Here is an 11,928-nt window from a genome sequence, read left to right on the forward strand (position 1 = left end):
GCTGTTTACTCTTCTTGGATCAGAGGCCCCAGGATGGGTTGGACAGGAGGCTCTTCCTAGAATGGCTGCAGAGAGTGCCATTCTTTCAGATGACGTCAGAAAAGAGATCATCTTTAATCTGTTGATTTAGGCCCAGAAATGATGGGGGCATTTCCCCCTTCCTGGTGACTTACGGAAGAAATTTGGTTTACCGACTACATCCAGATGAACAGTCCTCGTATAGCCTCAGTCTTGTGGTGCTCAGTAAATATGCATTGAATACATGAGTGGATAACTAAATGAAAACCAATCCTTTAGGTTGGGTTTTTGGCCTGTTGTCTTCTGGAATAAGGGTGTGAACTGAGTAGCCTGCAAACTTAGATCAGAACTACCTGTGTCATGTGCCCTGACATCATAAGACTCAATGGCATTGGATAGTGGTTGTTTCATGGGGGATACAATTCAGCTTGTTTATTCTAAACCCTGTGAGGCAGGCACAATGGAGGAGGCCACATGATATGGCTATTTAAAAAGAAGACTATGGAGTCAGAAAGACAGGGTTTCTAGTCGTTCCTGTTTCTTGTGATACTACCATGGGCACATTTTTAAACCACTCTCTGCCTCATTTCTTCATGTATAAGATAGGGATAACAAAATCTGACTCACAAGGTTACTGTGAAGTTTAAATAAAATTGTTCCTTCAGCATTAACTAAATGTCTACTATGTGTCAGGTGTTGCTGTACTTGTTTGGGACACATCAGTGAACAGAAGGAAGACCCTCGTCTATGACCCTTGTAGTCTAGAGAGGGTGAGGGGATGGGAGGCAAACAGAAAACCATACACATCTTAAGATAAACAGATGTCAGTAGTTTCCTGTGCTAAGAGAAGTAGTGTGGGGTGAGGGTTCCGAAGGCAGAGGGGGTGCGATGGGAGGGCGGGAGGGGTTGCAGTGTCACGCAGGGTAGACAAAGGTAGACGAGGGTAGAGAGTGCAGGCCGCCTCGAGACGGTGATGCCTGCGCCAAGATGTGAAGTTGGTGAAGGAGTAAGACAGAATGTTCTAGGCAAAGGGAATAGCCTGTACAAAGGCCAGAGAGCAGGAGCAGGCCACGCATGTTTGAGAGCAAAGAGCAAAGAAGGTGGTGTGTCTGGGCCGGGGGGGGGGGGGGGAACAGGTTGTATAGCACCTTCAGGCTGTTGTCAGAACCAGAGTGACACTGAACCGGGAAGCCTGTCTGACCAGCTCGCTGGTGGCGGTGGGGGAGCAGGGGTGACCAAGGGAGAGAAACACTAGCCAGTTTGTGTGCTGATTAGCCAGTGGAGTGAATGATGCAGCTGAGCGACTTCTGATGATGCAAGAAAGAGGAGGACAAGTTGCTAGAGGGATGTGCTTGAGCAGGTGAGGGGGTCGGTTCCAGGAGGACTCACAGGGAGTCCTGTGGCAACGCAGAATGGCACGGGGTACCGGGTGGGTGCAGACAGGTGGGTAGGTGTGGTTGTGGATGTTTTCATCTGGCTCTCTCAAATTTCTTAGAGAAGTGGGAAGCCCATTGCTCAGCCAAGAGGAAGGGGGAGGAGGAGATATGAGCTTGTGACCCAGGAGAATGAGGGGGTAAGTGCGCCGCCCGAGGAACGTCCTATACTGTACATGCTAGGCAGCGTCAAAGGCCCACTTCCAGGTCAGCGACTGTGAACTCAGAACGAGGCCAGTCAATACAGTTGGTTTTCACCAGACATATCAACTTTCTGGTACAAAGAGTAGGTAGGGTTTTTGCCAAGGCTGTGGTTTTGCTAAGCAAATGTGAGCAAAACAAAGGGGCAAGGGATTTCAGGGGTTCTGAAGTGAGTAATTACATGATAATTTAAACCTGGTAAGGAGAGAAGATGGGACTAGAGGTAAGAAGGAGAAAGGACCAATGGCTTGGAGGAGTTGGGCACTACACTGAAGAGACAGGAGGTGGGGTCAGAGTGGAATATGCCCAATTAAGATTATGAAAATAGATCTAAAACCTTAGGGCAGTATCTGGTGAAAGTAAATAATAATTAGTAGCTATTGTTAGGGGTTTATAATACCTTTCCAAAAGCTTTGAGACCAGTCATGTTTTATAATCCGGAATTCTTCAGAGTGTAGAGGCTATATGGTGCATTTATATCTCCTAAGTTCTTGGAAAACATTCCATAATCAAACACAGTGGTATTTCTTCAGCAAAATATATGAGTATTCATTGGAAGTGGGAGACATAGCTTCATGTAGGCTTAGGCCAGGTTTTGTTTGGCACTAAACTTAAAAAAAAAACAACTAAGAGCTTTGTTTTTAAGAGCCTTTGTGATTTCAGATTGGCAGACAAAAGAAGGTGAACCTCAACTGATATTTTGACTAAGAGTTGTGAATTTAGGGGAAGTCTCTTCATTTCTCTATTTCAGTATATATATATTTTCAGTATAAAAAGAGAGCGTTGAATAAGAAAAATTTCTGAGCTACTTTCAAGCTCAACTTTTGGGCTTCCTCAATACTCTTTCCTGGACATTAAAAACATTTATTTTGTTTTTCTAATAAATTCTCCATAAGACAATTAGGTAAAGAGACTGGGCCTAAATTTTTTGTTAATAAATGAGCTTATTTTGATTGATTGTGATAGTCCTGCTTAAACATAATATCAGAAGAATTTAGAAACTTTTCATATGCAAGGCTAAGAAAAATATAGGTCAATTACAGACAGTGGAGCACCTATCAAATTTGGTGCAACCTCTCAGGTCAGATAAGTAAGGAGGTCAGCTTGAATTCATACAAAGTTTTGATGAAAGTACTTATGAAACACTGTGTTGTGTAATTAAATTCAAGTTTATTATTATAATGGCTGTTTCCCAGGAGATGTTAAGTTACAACTTACTTTGATGACTGCGTGAGGCTGATTTTTAATTCAAAATGCATAACATCATTTACGTATAATGTACTTTCAAAACAGTGAAAAAAACATTGTGGCCTTGAAGTAGATTAAGAACATTCCCTGTTTCGGTTGCTCTACTCATTATCTTAGCAAATCCTTTCTTTGTAGATAAATGTCAGCCTAGCTTTGTCCAATTATCACATATTCCTCAGGGAAGCTTTCCAATGTGGAATTCACTTTCTAGAACTGAGCACAATTGTAAAGAATGGAGCAAAACAATACACACGAAGAGAATGTTTTGCATTCCACTTCTTTTCTAGCAGTAATGATAAGATATACCTACTTAAACTACAAAGGCCCTAGGGATGTCCTCAGACCCAGTGGTCCCCAACCTTTCTTGGGCCACGGACCGGTTTAATGTCAGAAAATATTTTCACGGACTGGCCTTTAGGGTGGGATGGATAAATGTATCACGTGACCAAGACAAGCGTCAAGAGTGAGTCTTAGATATAACAGAAGGAATCTGGTCATCTTTTAAAAATAAAACATCATTCAGACTTAAATATAAATAAAATGGAAATAATGTAAGTTATTTATTCTTTCTCTGCGGACCAGTACCAAATGGCCCACTGACCGGTACTGGTCCACAGTCCGGGGGTTGGGGACCACTGCTCAAACCCACCTCCAGCCCAGGTCACTCCGCTGAGCTTCTGTCCACAGACCCAACTGCACCACCACTGGGATTGAGTTTGATTCAACAATTTGTTCACACTTCTTTTACACAATGGCTTTTGTGCTTCTGGATGCTCTTACTATCCTCCCTTCCTTTTTGGTTAGCTCAGTGCTACTCCTTCTTTAATATGCAGCTTCGGTGACAACTTCTCAAAGAAACCTTTGGTCCCCACCACCATCCTCATTCTGAAGACAAGGGTGGGTGTCCTTCCTCAGTGCTTTTTTGATAATGCTATACGTTCCCTACTGTCGTGTGTAGCTCTTTAGTGCCCTGGTACCTGTCTCAATCTCTCTCTCACTCGGCCATCAAGAGCAGAGGGGTGTTCTGTCTTCCACTCCATTGCTTCTTCAGGGCCCACCTGGGTTGGGCTAACTAAAGGTTATAGTTCGAGAGGAAAGGCTTGGCACTGCAAACTCGGGAATGGATAAAACGAAGCAAGCTCTCATCCCACGCTGCTCTTCCCGAGGCCTAGAGGAAAGAACAGGGGTAGATCCTGGCTGCAGAGAAAAGCTGAGGATCCTAGTTCCTCACACTCCAGACACGGCCACGTATGTTTACGTCAGTGTGTTGAAGCACCTGCTTTGTCCCGAGTGAAACCAGGTCCTTTATTTAGTCAGGGGAGAGATGGCACTTGTCTTAGGAGGCCTCAGCAGGTAAAAGAAGAAAAGGGATAAAAGACAAATATTCCATTTCAAGGCATTTATTTTATAACACAAATCCTTTCCAAGTGCCATGCCAAGCAGCAGCATGTGGCATGTCTATAGAGGGAGCCCCAGGGCATGCCCTTTGGGGGCCTTGGCTCCCCACATAAATACACAGAGGCTCGGATCAAATGGGACACCTCTCTGGCCTTGTTTATGGGGTCACCTTTGTGCATCCCTGATTCTTATTAAAGTAGGGATTGGTCCGGCCAGGCACACACTTTTGAAGACATGACATTCCTCTACATCAGAGGTCGGGAACCTTTTTGGCTGAGAGAGCCATGAACGCCACATATTTTAAAATGTAATTCCATGAGAGCCATACAACGACCTGTGTACGTTATGCATTATCCAATAAAAATTTGGTGTCCCGGAGGACAGCTGTGATTGGCTCTAGCCACCTGCAACCATGAACATGAGCGGTAGGAAATGAATGGATTGTAATACATGAGAATGTTTTATATTTTTAACATTATTTTTTTTTATTAAAGATTTATCTGCGAGCCAGATGCAGCCAACAAAAGAGCCACATCTGGCTCATGAACCATAGATTCCCGACCCCTGCTTTACATAATAAACGCTAAATACTAACCACATCCTTACATTTCCAACATAGCATTGGCTCCTAAACTCAAATTGCTGTATTACAATCAAATTACATCAGACAGCATTGTATATAAAGCTCACAGGCTTCAACTAACTTAGGGGGACTGTCCTATGGTATGTATTTGGTTAGGGGGTCCAGGCCGCCAAAAGAGGATGTCCCGGGGTTCCCTACCTAAAGACTACCACAGACCGTTCAGCGTAAGTGCTCAGGCAATACTTGCGAATAAATGTCTTGGAAACGGAAGGTTTAACATTTATTCTGGCCTTTCTTTTACATGGTTTCTTAGGCTAAGTTTGATGAGTTCATAGCAGCACGGGACTTCAGATTTCTCTGTGTAGGAGTGAAATCATTGATAAGCAACCGCTGAGGCTCCCAAGGTGGCTGAGGAGCCCAGCCGTGACCTCCCATCAGCCATGATCGTTATTGATGTGAATGGGGAGCAGGGGGCAGGTGCTTCACAGAGAGCCTAGAGCTTTGTTACTGAGAGCGTGATTCCTGGCAGCTGGCAGGACCAGCGCCTGAAAGTTTATTTGAAATGCAGAATTTCAGGTGCTACTCCAGAGCACCTAGAGAAGACTCTGCATTTTAACAAAAGCCTCAGGTTTTAAGCACATCAAAATTTAGGAAACACTGTCCTAGAAAGTCAAAGGAGGACCAGAACTTGAACCTGACGTAAAGATGACTAGGAAGATAGCTCCAAGGAGAGCAGAAATGGCAGTGTGATGCCCGGTGGCCGAGGCCGGGCAGGTCCACGTTGGATTCTGGGCAGACAGTAGAAAAGCAGTGGAGCCAAAAAGGGTTGGGCCATTCCGTTTAATAAAGTCTCACAACAGTGAACAAACACACAGGCAGGGGAACCTACCCCTCAGGCAAACAAACTGCAAAATGGCTCCTCACAGTGGCGGGCGGGCAATCCGCAATCCCCTGAGTGCAAACACCCATAGCCTTACGTAGACCATACACACGTGGTGCTGCCACCTGCTCACGCACTAATCAGGCAAAGGACTTGCAGCTGGTAACCCCGTGAGCAAGCCTAACACAGCTGCCCCACAGTCAGTCTTAAAGGGGAACCAGGACCCAGAGAAGAAGCAGGTAAGGCCGTCAGTCCAAGGGTCAGAGCAGGGCAGTGGAAAGTCAGAAGAGACATGTGGGCTATACCAGGCGCAGAGCAGTACCAAAACCAGTAATGGAATATCAAATTAGGGTTTAGTGGGTCCTGGCTTTGGGCTCAGAAAAGGTTTAGAAGCAGATATCCTTGCTTGGCTCAGATATTTATTGCTGTATAACAAACCATCCCATGTTTTGTGGTTTAAGACAGTAATTATTTATTTACTCATGATTCTATGTGTTGGTGGTACAGTCCGGGTTCAGCTGGGATGGCCCAGCTCTGCCTACGTGGTGTTGGCTGGGCTCGCTGATGCAGATCAGCTGGGGGTGGCTGGTCCCAGATGGCCTCCCTGGCCTCATTTGTCTGGTTTGGCTGGAAAAGCTGGGCTAACTGGGTCTCTCATGAAGTCTCAAGTAAGTTGCCAGTGTTCCAGAAAGACTGAAGCAGAGGCTGGAAGAACATTTTGAGATCAAAGCTTGAAAGTCAATTCTACATTCTATCAAAGTCACGGACCAGTCTGGTGGGATGAACTTCAAAGAATATCTGACCAGTTACCACTTTATCGCATACTAGTTCTTTGACCTACTTAGAGCCTTCCTGATACTTAGCCTTTCTGAGCCTCAGTTTTCCCTTCCTTTAAAATGTAAATAATGATAGCCTTTCTATAGGATATTATATGAGACACAAGTCTCTTGTGAGTGGCATGTAATTAGCCCACAATCAATGGTAACAATTATTATTAATAGCTATAGCTGAAACATGTGTCCTCTCTCTACGTAGCCTTCAACTCTGCATAGAGGGTGCCTTTAAAATGACTAAAACATTAGAGCAGGGGTCCCCAAACTTTTTACACAGGGGGCCAGTTCACTGTCCCTCAGACCGTTGGAGGGCCGGACTATAAAAAAATCTATGAATAAATACCTATGCACACTGCACATATCTTATTTTAAAGTAAAAAAACAAAACAAAACGGGAACAAATACAATATTTAAAATAAAGACCAAGTAAATTTAAATCAACAAACTGACCAGTATTTCAATAGGAACTAGGCTCGGCCCTGGCTGGTTGGCTCAGCGGTAGAGCATCGGCCTGGCGTGCGGGGACCCGGGTTTGATTCCCAGCCAGGGCACATAGGAGAAGCACCCATTTGCTTCTCCACCCCCACTCCCTCCTTTCTCTCTGTCTCTCTCTTCCCCTCCAGCAGCCAAGGCTCCATTGGAGCAAAGATGGCCCGGGCGCTGGGGATGGCTCCTTGGCCTCTGCCCCAGGCGCTAGAGTGGCTCTGGTCGCTGCAGAGCGACCCCCCGGAGGGGCAGAGCATCGCCCCCTGGTGGGCAGAGCGTCGCCCCCTGGTGGGCGTGCCGGGTGGATCCCCGTCGGGCGCATGCGGGAGTCTGTCTGACTGTCTCTCCCCATTTCCAGCTTCAGAAAAATACAAAAAAAAAAAAAAGGAACTAGGCTCCTCTCACTGACCACCAATGAAAGAGGTGCCCCTTCTGAAGTGCGGCAGGGGCTGGATAGATGGCCTCAGGGGACCGCATGTGGCCCGCGGGCCGTAGTTTGGGGACCCCTGCATTAGAGTCTCACCGACAGACTCAAAAACGGGTAGAGAAAAAAAGACGGTGTGTGGGGATGAGGGAAGGGAAGAGAGAGCTGAGGACCATGATGTATGAATGAGACAGAAGGACTTTAATGAGGGAAAACTAGCATTTGCTGTTCATAATTTATAGAAATTAGGGGTCAGATTGACCCTAAAGCTCAAGTTCCATCAACTAGTCAAACTTTCTGTTCACATGGTCCGAGGAGTGACAGCATCTGCATCAGCGGAAGTTGTTAGTAATGAAGAATTGTGGTCCTCCGCCCAGACCCACTGCATCCGATTCGGCACCAGAATGAAATCCCAGGAGACTCAGATGCACATTGGAGTTTGAGAGGCAATGTTGTCTTTTTTTTTTTTTTTTTAATTTTTTAATTTTTTTTAATTTTTAATTTTTTTATAGGGACAGAGAGAGAGTCAGATAGAGGGATAGACAGACAGGAATGGAGAGAGATGAGAAGCATCAATCATCAGTTTTTCGTTGCGACACCATAGTTGTTCATTGATTGCTTTCTCATATGTGCCATGACTGCGGGCCTTCAGCAGACTGAGTAACCCCTTGCTCGAGCCAGTGACCTTGGGTCCAAGCTGGTGAGCTTTTTGCTCAAACCAGATGAGCCCGCGCTCAAGCTGGCGACCTTGGGGTCTCGAACCTGGGTCCTTCCGCATCCCAGTCTGACGCTCTATCCACTGCACCACCGCCTGGTCAGGCGGCAATGTTGTCTTAAAGAGAGCAGTCTCCACGCACTTGGGTCGCTGTGTCTGAACTCGGATGGAGCTTTCTGGGACAAACAAAACTTCTTATACTTGACGTGGACCTGACGGGAAAAGGGAGGAACACGTGTCAGTCTTCCCTCACCTTTAGAGATGGGGTAGGCCACTTGAAGGGTGTAATGCTGGGGGCTGAGGCCAGGCAGGTCCACAATGGATTTGGGTGGACGGTAGAGAAACTGCAGAGCTGGAAAGCATTGGGCCATTTGTGTAATAAAGTCTTACAATGGCAGACGAGTACACAGCAGGGGAAAAACCTCTTCTCTGGCAGACAAACAGCAAAAATGGCCCCTCACAGTGGAGGGCAGACGACCCACAATCCGCCATTCACAATACCCCTGAGCGCTAGCACCCACAGCTTTGCATAGTCTATGCACACGTGCCTCTGCCAGGTGCTTATGCACTAATCAGGCAAAGGGATTGCAGCCGGTAAACCAGTGAGCAAGCCTAACACAGCTGCCCCACAAAGGGGAACAGTCTGATGCGGGACATCATTCTGATCAAGCGTCAGGCAAAGCCCGACAAAGGGAAGGGAGATATGCAGAATTTTATAGGATGTCATTTAGATATTTATGAGGGCTGTGGCCCAGTCAGACTGGAAGAATAGGAAAGCCATTCAGATAAAACCAGGCGTATGCCTGATCAGGTGGTGGCGCAGTGGATAGAGCGTCGGACTGGGATGCGGAAAGACCCAGGTCGAGACCCCGAGGTCGCCAGCTTGAGCGCGGGCTCATCTGGTTTGAGCAAAGAGCTCACCAGCTTGGACCCAAGGTCCCTGGCTCCAGCAGGGGGTTACTCGGTCTGCTGAAGGCCCGCGGTCAAGGCACATGTGAGAAAGCAATCAATGAACAACTAAGAAGTTGCAACGCGCAACGAGAAACTGATGATGATGCTTCTCATCTCTCTCCGTTCCTGTCTGTCTTGTCCCTGTCTATCTCTGCCTCTGTAAAAAAAAACAAAAACAAAACAAAACAAAAAAATAGGCGTATGTAAATGATTCTAGCCATTAAAGTGTTAAACCAACAGGTGGGACCTGGATTGTAGCTCTTCCAGGTAATGACATAGGTTAAAACTGAAAGAAGTCACGATGTTGCTGGTCATGGTCAGAGGAGAATAAAAATGCCTTGCCCTGAAACCTCTGACTGATATGAACGCTCATTACACTACAGTGGTGACCTCCACTTGTTTGGGATGATGTAACCATTCTCTTGATTTTTAATCCCGTTAAGATTTAAAGTAGTAACTCAGATCCACAGGGTTAGCATTTCTGTGTAAGTTCCAGAAAAGATTTTTATAATCTTGAGGATGATGTATGTTGTGTGGTATTTCAAATATTTGTAATGGAGGATTGGACCTGTTAGAGAACTGTGATCTCAGTTTAAAGAGTGTAATTTGTAATTTTTGGTTGAAACATAAAAGACACCTTTAAACACCCTTTTACTAAGGTTCTAAACCATTTTGGAATGCTTAAGAGGACTTGAGATTTAATATAGTTACATTTTGCTAGTCATATAAGTACTTGAGAATTTTTGCTTGTTAGAAGCATTTGAAATGCTAAAAAGATTCAAAGATTAAATATGTAATGCAGCTTGGAATTTTTAATGGAATTTAATTGAGTATGCAAATGAGGCTGTTTGGGAGAATTTAGTTCATGCAGCTTTAGCTGACAAACTTTAATCTCTTTGTAAATGATGGTAAAAATTTGCTCAATTTATAAATAGAATAATTTATATTATAATAAAAATTATATGTTGAACTTTAAGGTTTAAGGAAATTAGGTTTTAGAATTAGTTAAAACTTGTTCCTCTAATACATTTTCTATTAATTTAAAAACATTCGCAAATAGCTTTCACTATGCTCTAAAACGTTCATTAAGATGCCAAAAATTCATGTTGACATAAATAATTCAAATAATCTCCAGTATCTGCTAAGTTTAAAGCCAAGGACCTTTTTTGTTGTTCTTGCACTAAGACGTTCAAAGGCATAACCTTCAGGCTCACTGCTGAGATGCTTCCGTGTGTACCGTCTGTAGATAACTGGCCAGCAGACCACACAAGTGGCCTCTAGGATGGTTCTCCAGGCCATTGCCATCACTGAGCATTTGTAAAGTCCCCTCTGCATCCCACCTCATGACAGGCAGAGGAGGAAAGCCACGCAATGAACCAAAAGGCTGACGTTCTTTAACGATGTCTGCTGGTCTGTTCCACTGATTAGGACCACACAGTTTGCTCACTTTAGACTCTCGAAAAGCTCAGAGCTCAAGTCTGTATTGCAAACTGCAAATGGTTTGTAAAATTCTGTCTTAAAATGATGCCTGGCATTCTGAGGGGTGACCTTGCTCTGTGGCACAGCTCTGTCCCCGCTGGCAGTGACGTCCAGGAGCCTGCAGGACGGCTGGATCTAAGGAAGACTTGGGCTTCCACACATTGTCCCCAAATGCCTCTCTTTCAGATTTGGATTTTATTGGCTTTTCTGATGACTTCAAAGAAAAATAAAAAGAATTTACTATCAACTTTTCTGTAGAAATCACTCTGCCACCAAAGGCTGCTAAATCTTGCTGGCTTAATAATGGGAGCCATCTTGAAACTAGTCTACCAGATCCTCACTGCGTTCTTGATGTTGACAAGTCTTGGGGTTCTCACCTTTGAGAAGATTTTGAGCTAAGGAGAGAAGGAAGCTCATAGGAACAGTGTGTTTTTCTTAATCCAATATGGTGAAAGGCAAGCTCTTAGTGCTTTGGCTTCTAAGTGGATGCCCATTGCAGAATGCTTGGTTACTGATGTTGTCTTCTCTGCCTCCTTCTTCCTGAAGCCTTGCCAAGTTTCTCCTTCAATACTTGCTTTTATCACATAACATTGTAATTCCCGTATACTTATTTTTTTACCTCCACCCCAGAATACCTCAGACCAAAGCTTGTGTTTTATTCATTCTTTATTTCCCTGTGACTCTGTCCCCAGCAATCTGCACATCTGAAGTACTCAAAATCTATTCGTGTCCTGAACAAATGAATAAGCTAAATACATCACATTAGAGAATTTTACAGAAAGATATATTGGAGAGTCATTTTCTCAGTTTTCTTTAAATTCTGACATTTTTTTCTACTTTAAATGTTAAGTATAGGATTAACTCTAGTTTCATGGATATAGTATTTTATTAAATGTGTGCATATTTTATAGGTAGGTCTACTCTTAGTTACCTGTACTAGTTAGTATAGGAAGAATCACATAACTTCACCAGAATAGGTCTCCAAGATGATCTAGTTGGATGATAGTACTAACATGTTACTTATTAAGCATTCACTATATGCAAGTTTTCTGCTAAGCACTGTATGTACTTTATCTCATTTAAGATTAAAACAACTCTAAAAAAGTAGATATAATTATTATTCCCACTGTAATGATCAAGAAAACGTACTCCAGCCTGACCAGGCAGTGGCGCAGTGGATAGAATGTTGGACTGGGATGCAGAGGACCCAGGTTCGAGACCCCGAGGTCGCCAGCTTGAGTGCAGACTCATCTGGTTTGAGCAAAAGCCCACCAGCTTG

The sequence above is a fragment of the Saccopteryx bilineata genome, chromosome 5 (assembly GCF_036850765.1).
Source record: "Saccopteryx bilineata isolate mSacBil1 chromosome 5, mSacBil1_pri_phased_curated, whole genome shotgun sequence".
In the NCBI taxonomy this organism is placed as follows: Eukaryota; Metazoa; Chordata; class Mammalia; order Chiroptera; family Emballonuridae; genus Saccopteryx; species Saccopteryx bilineata.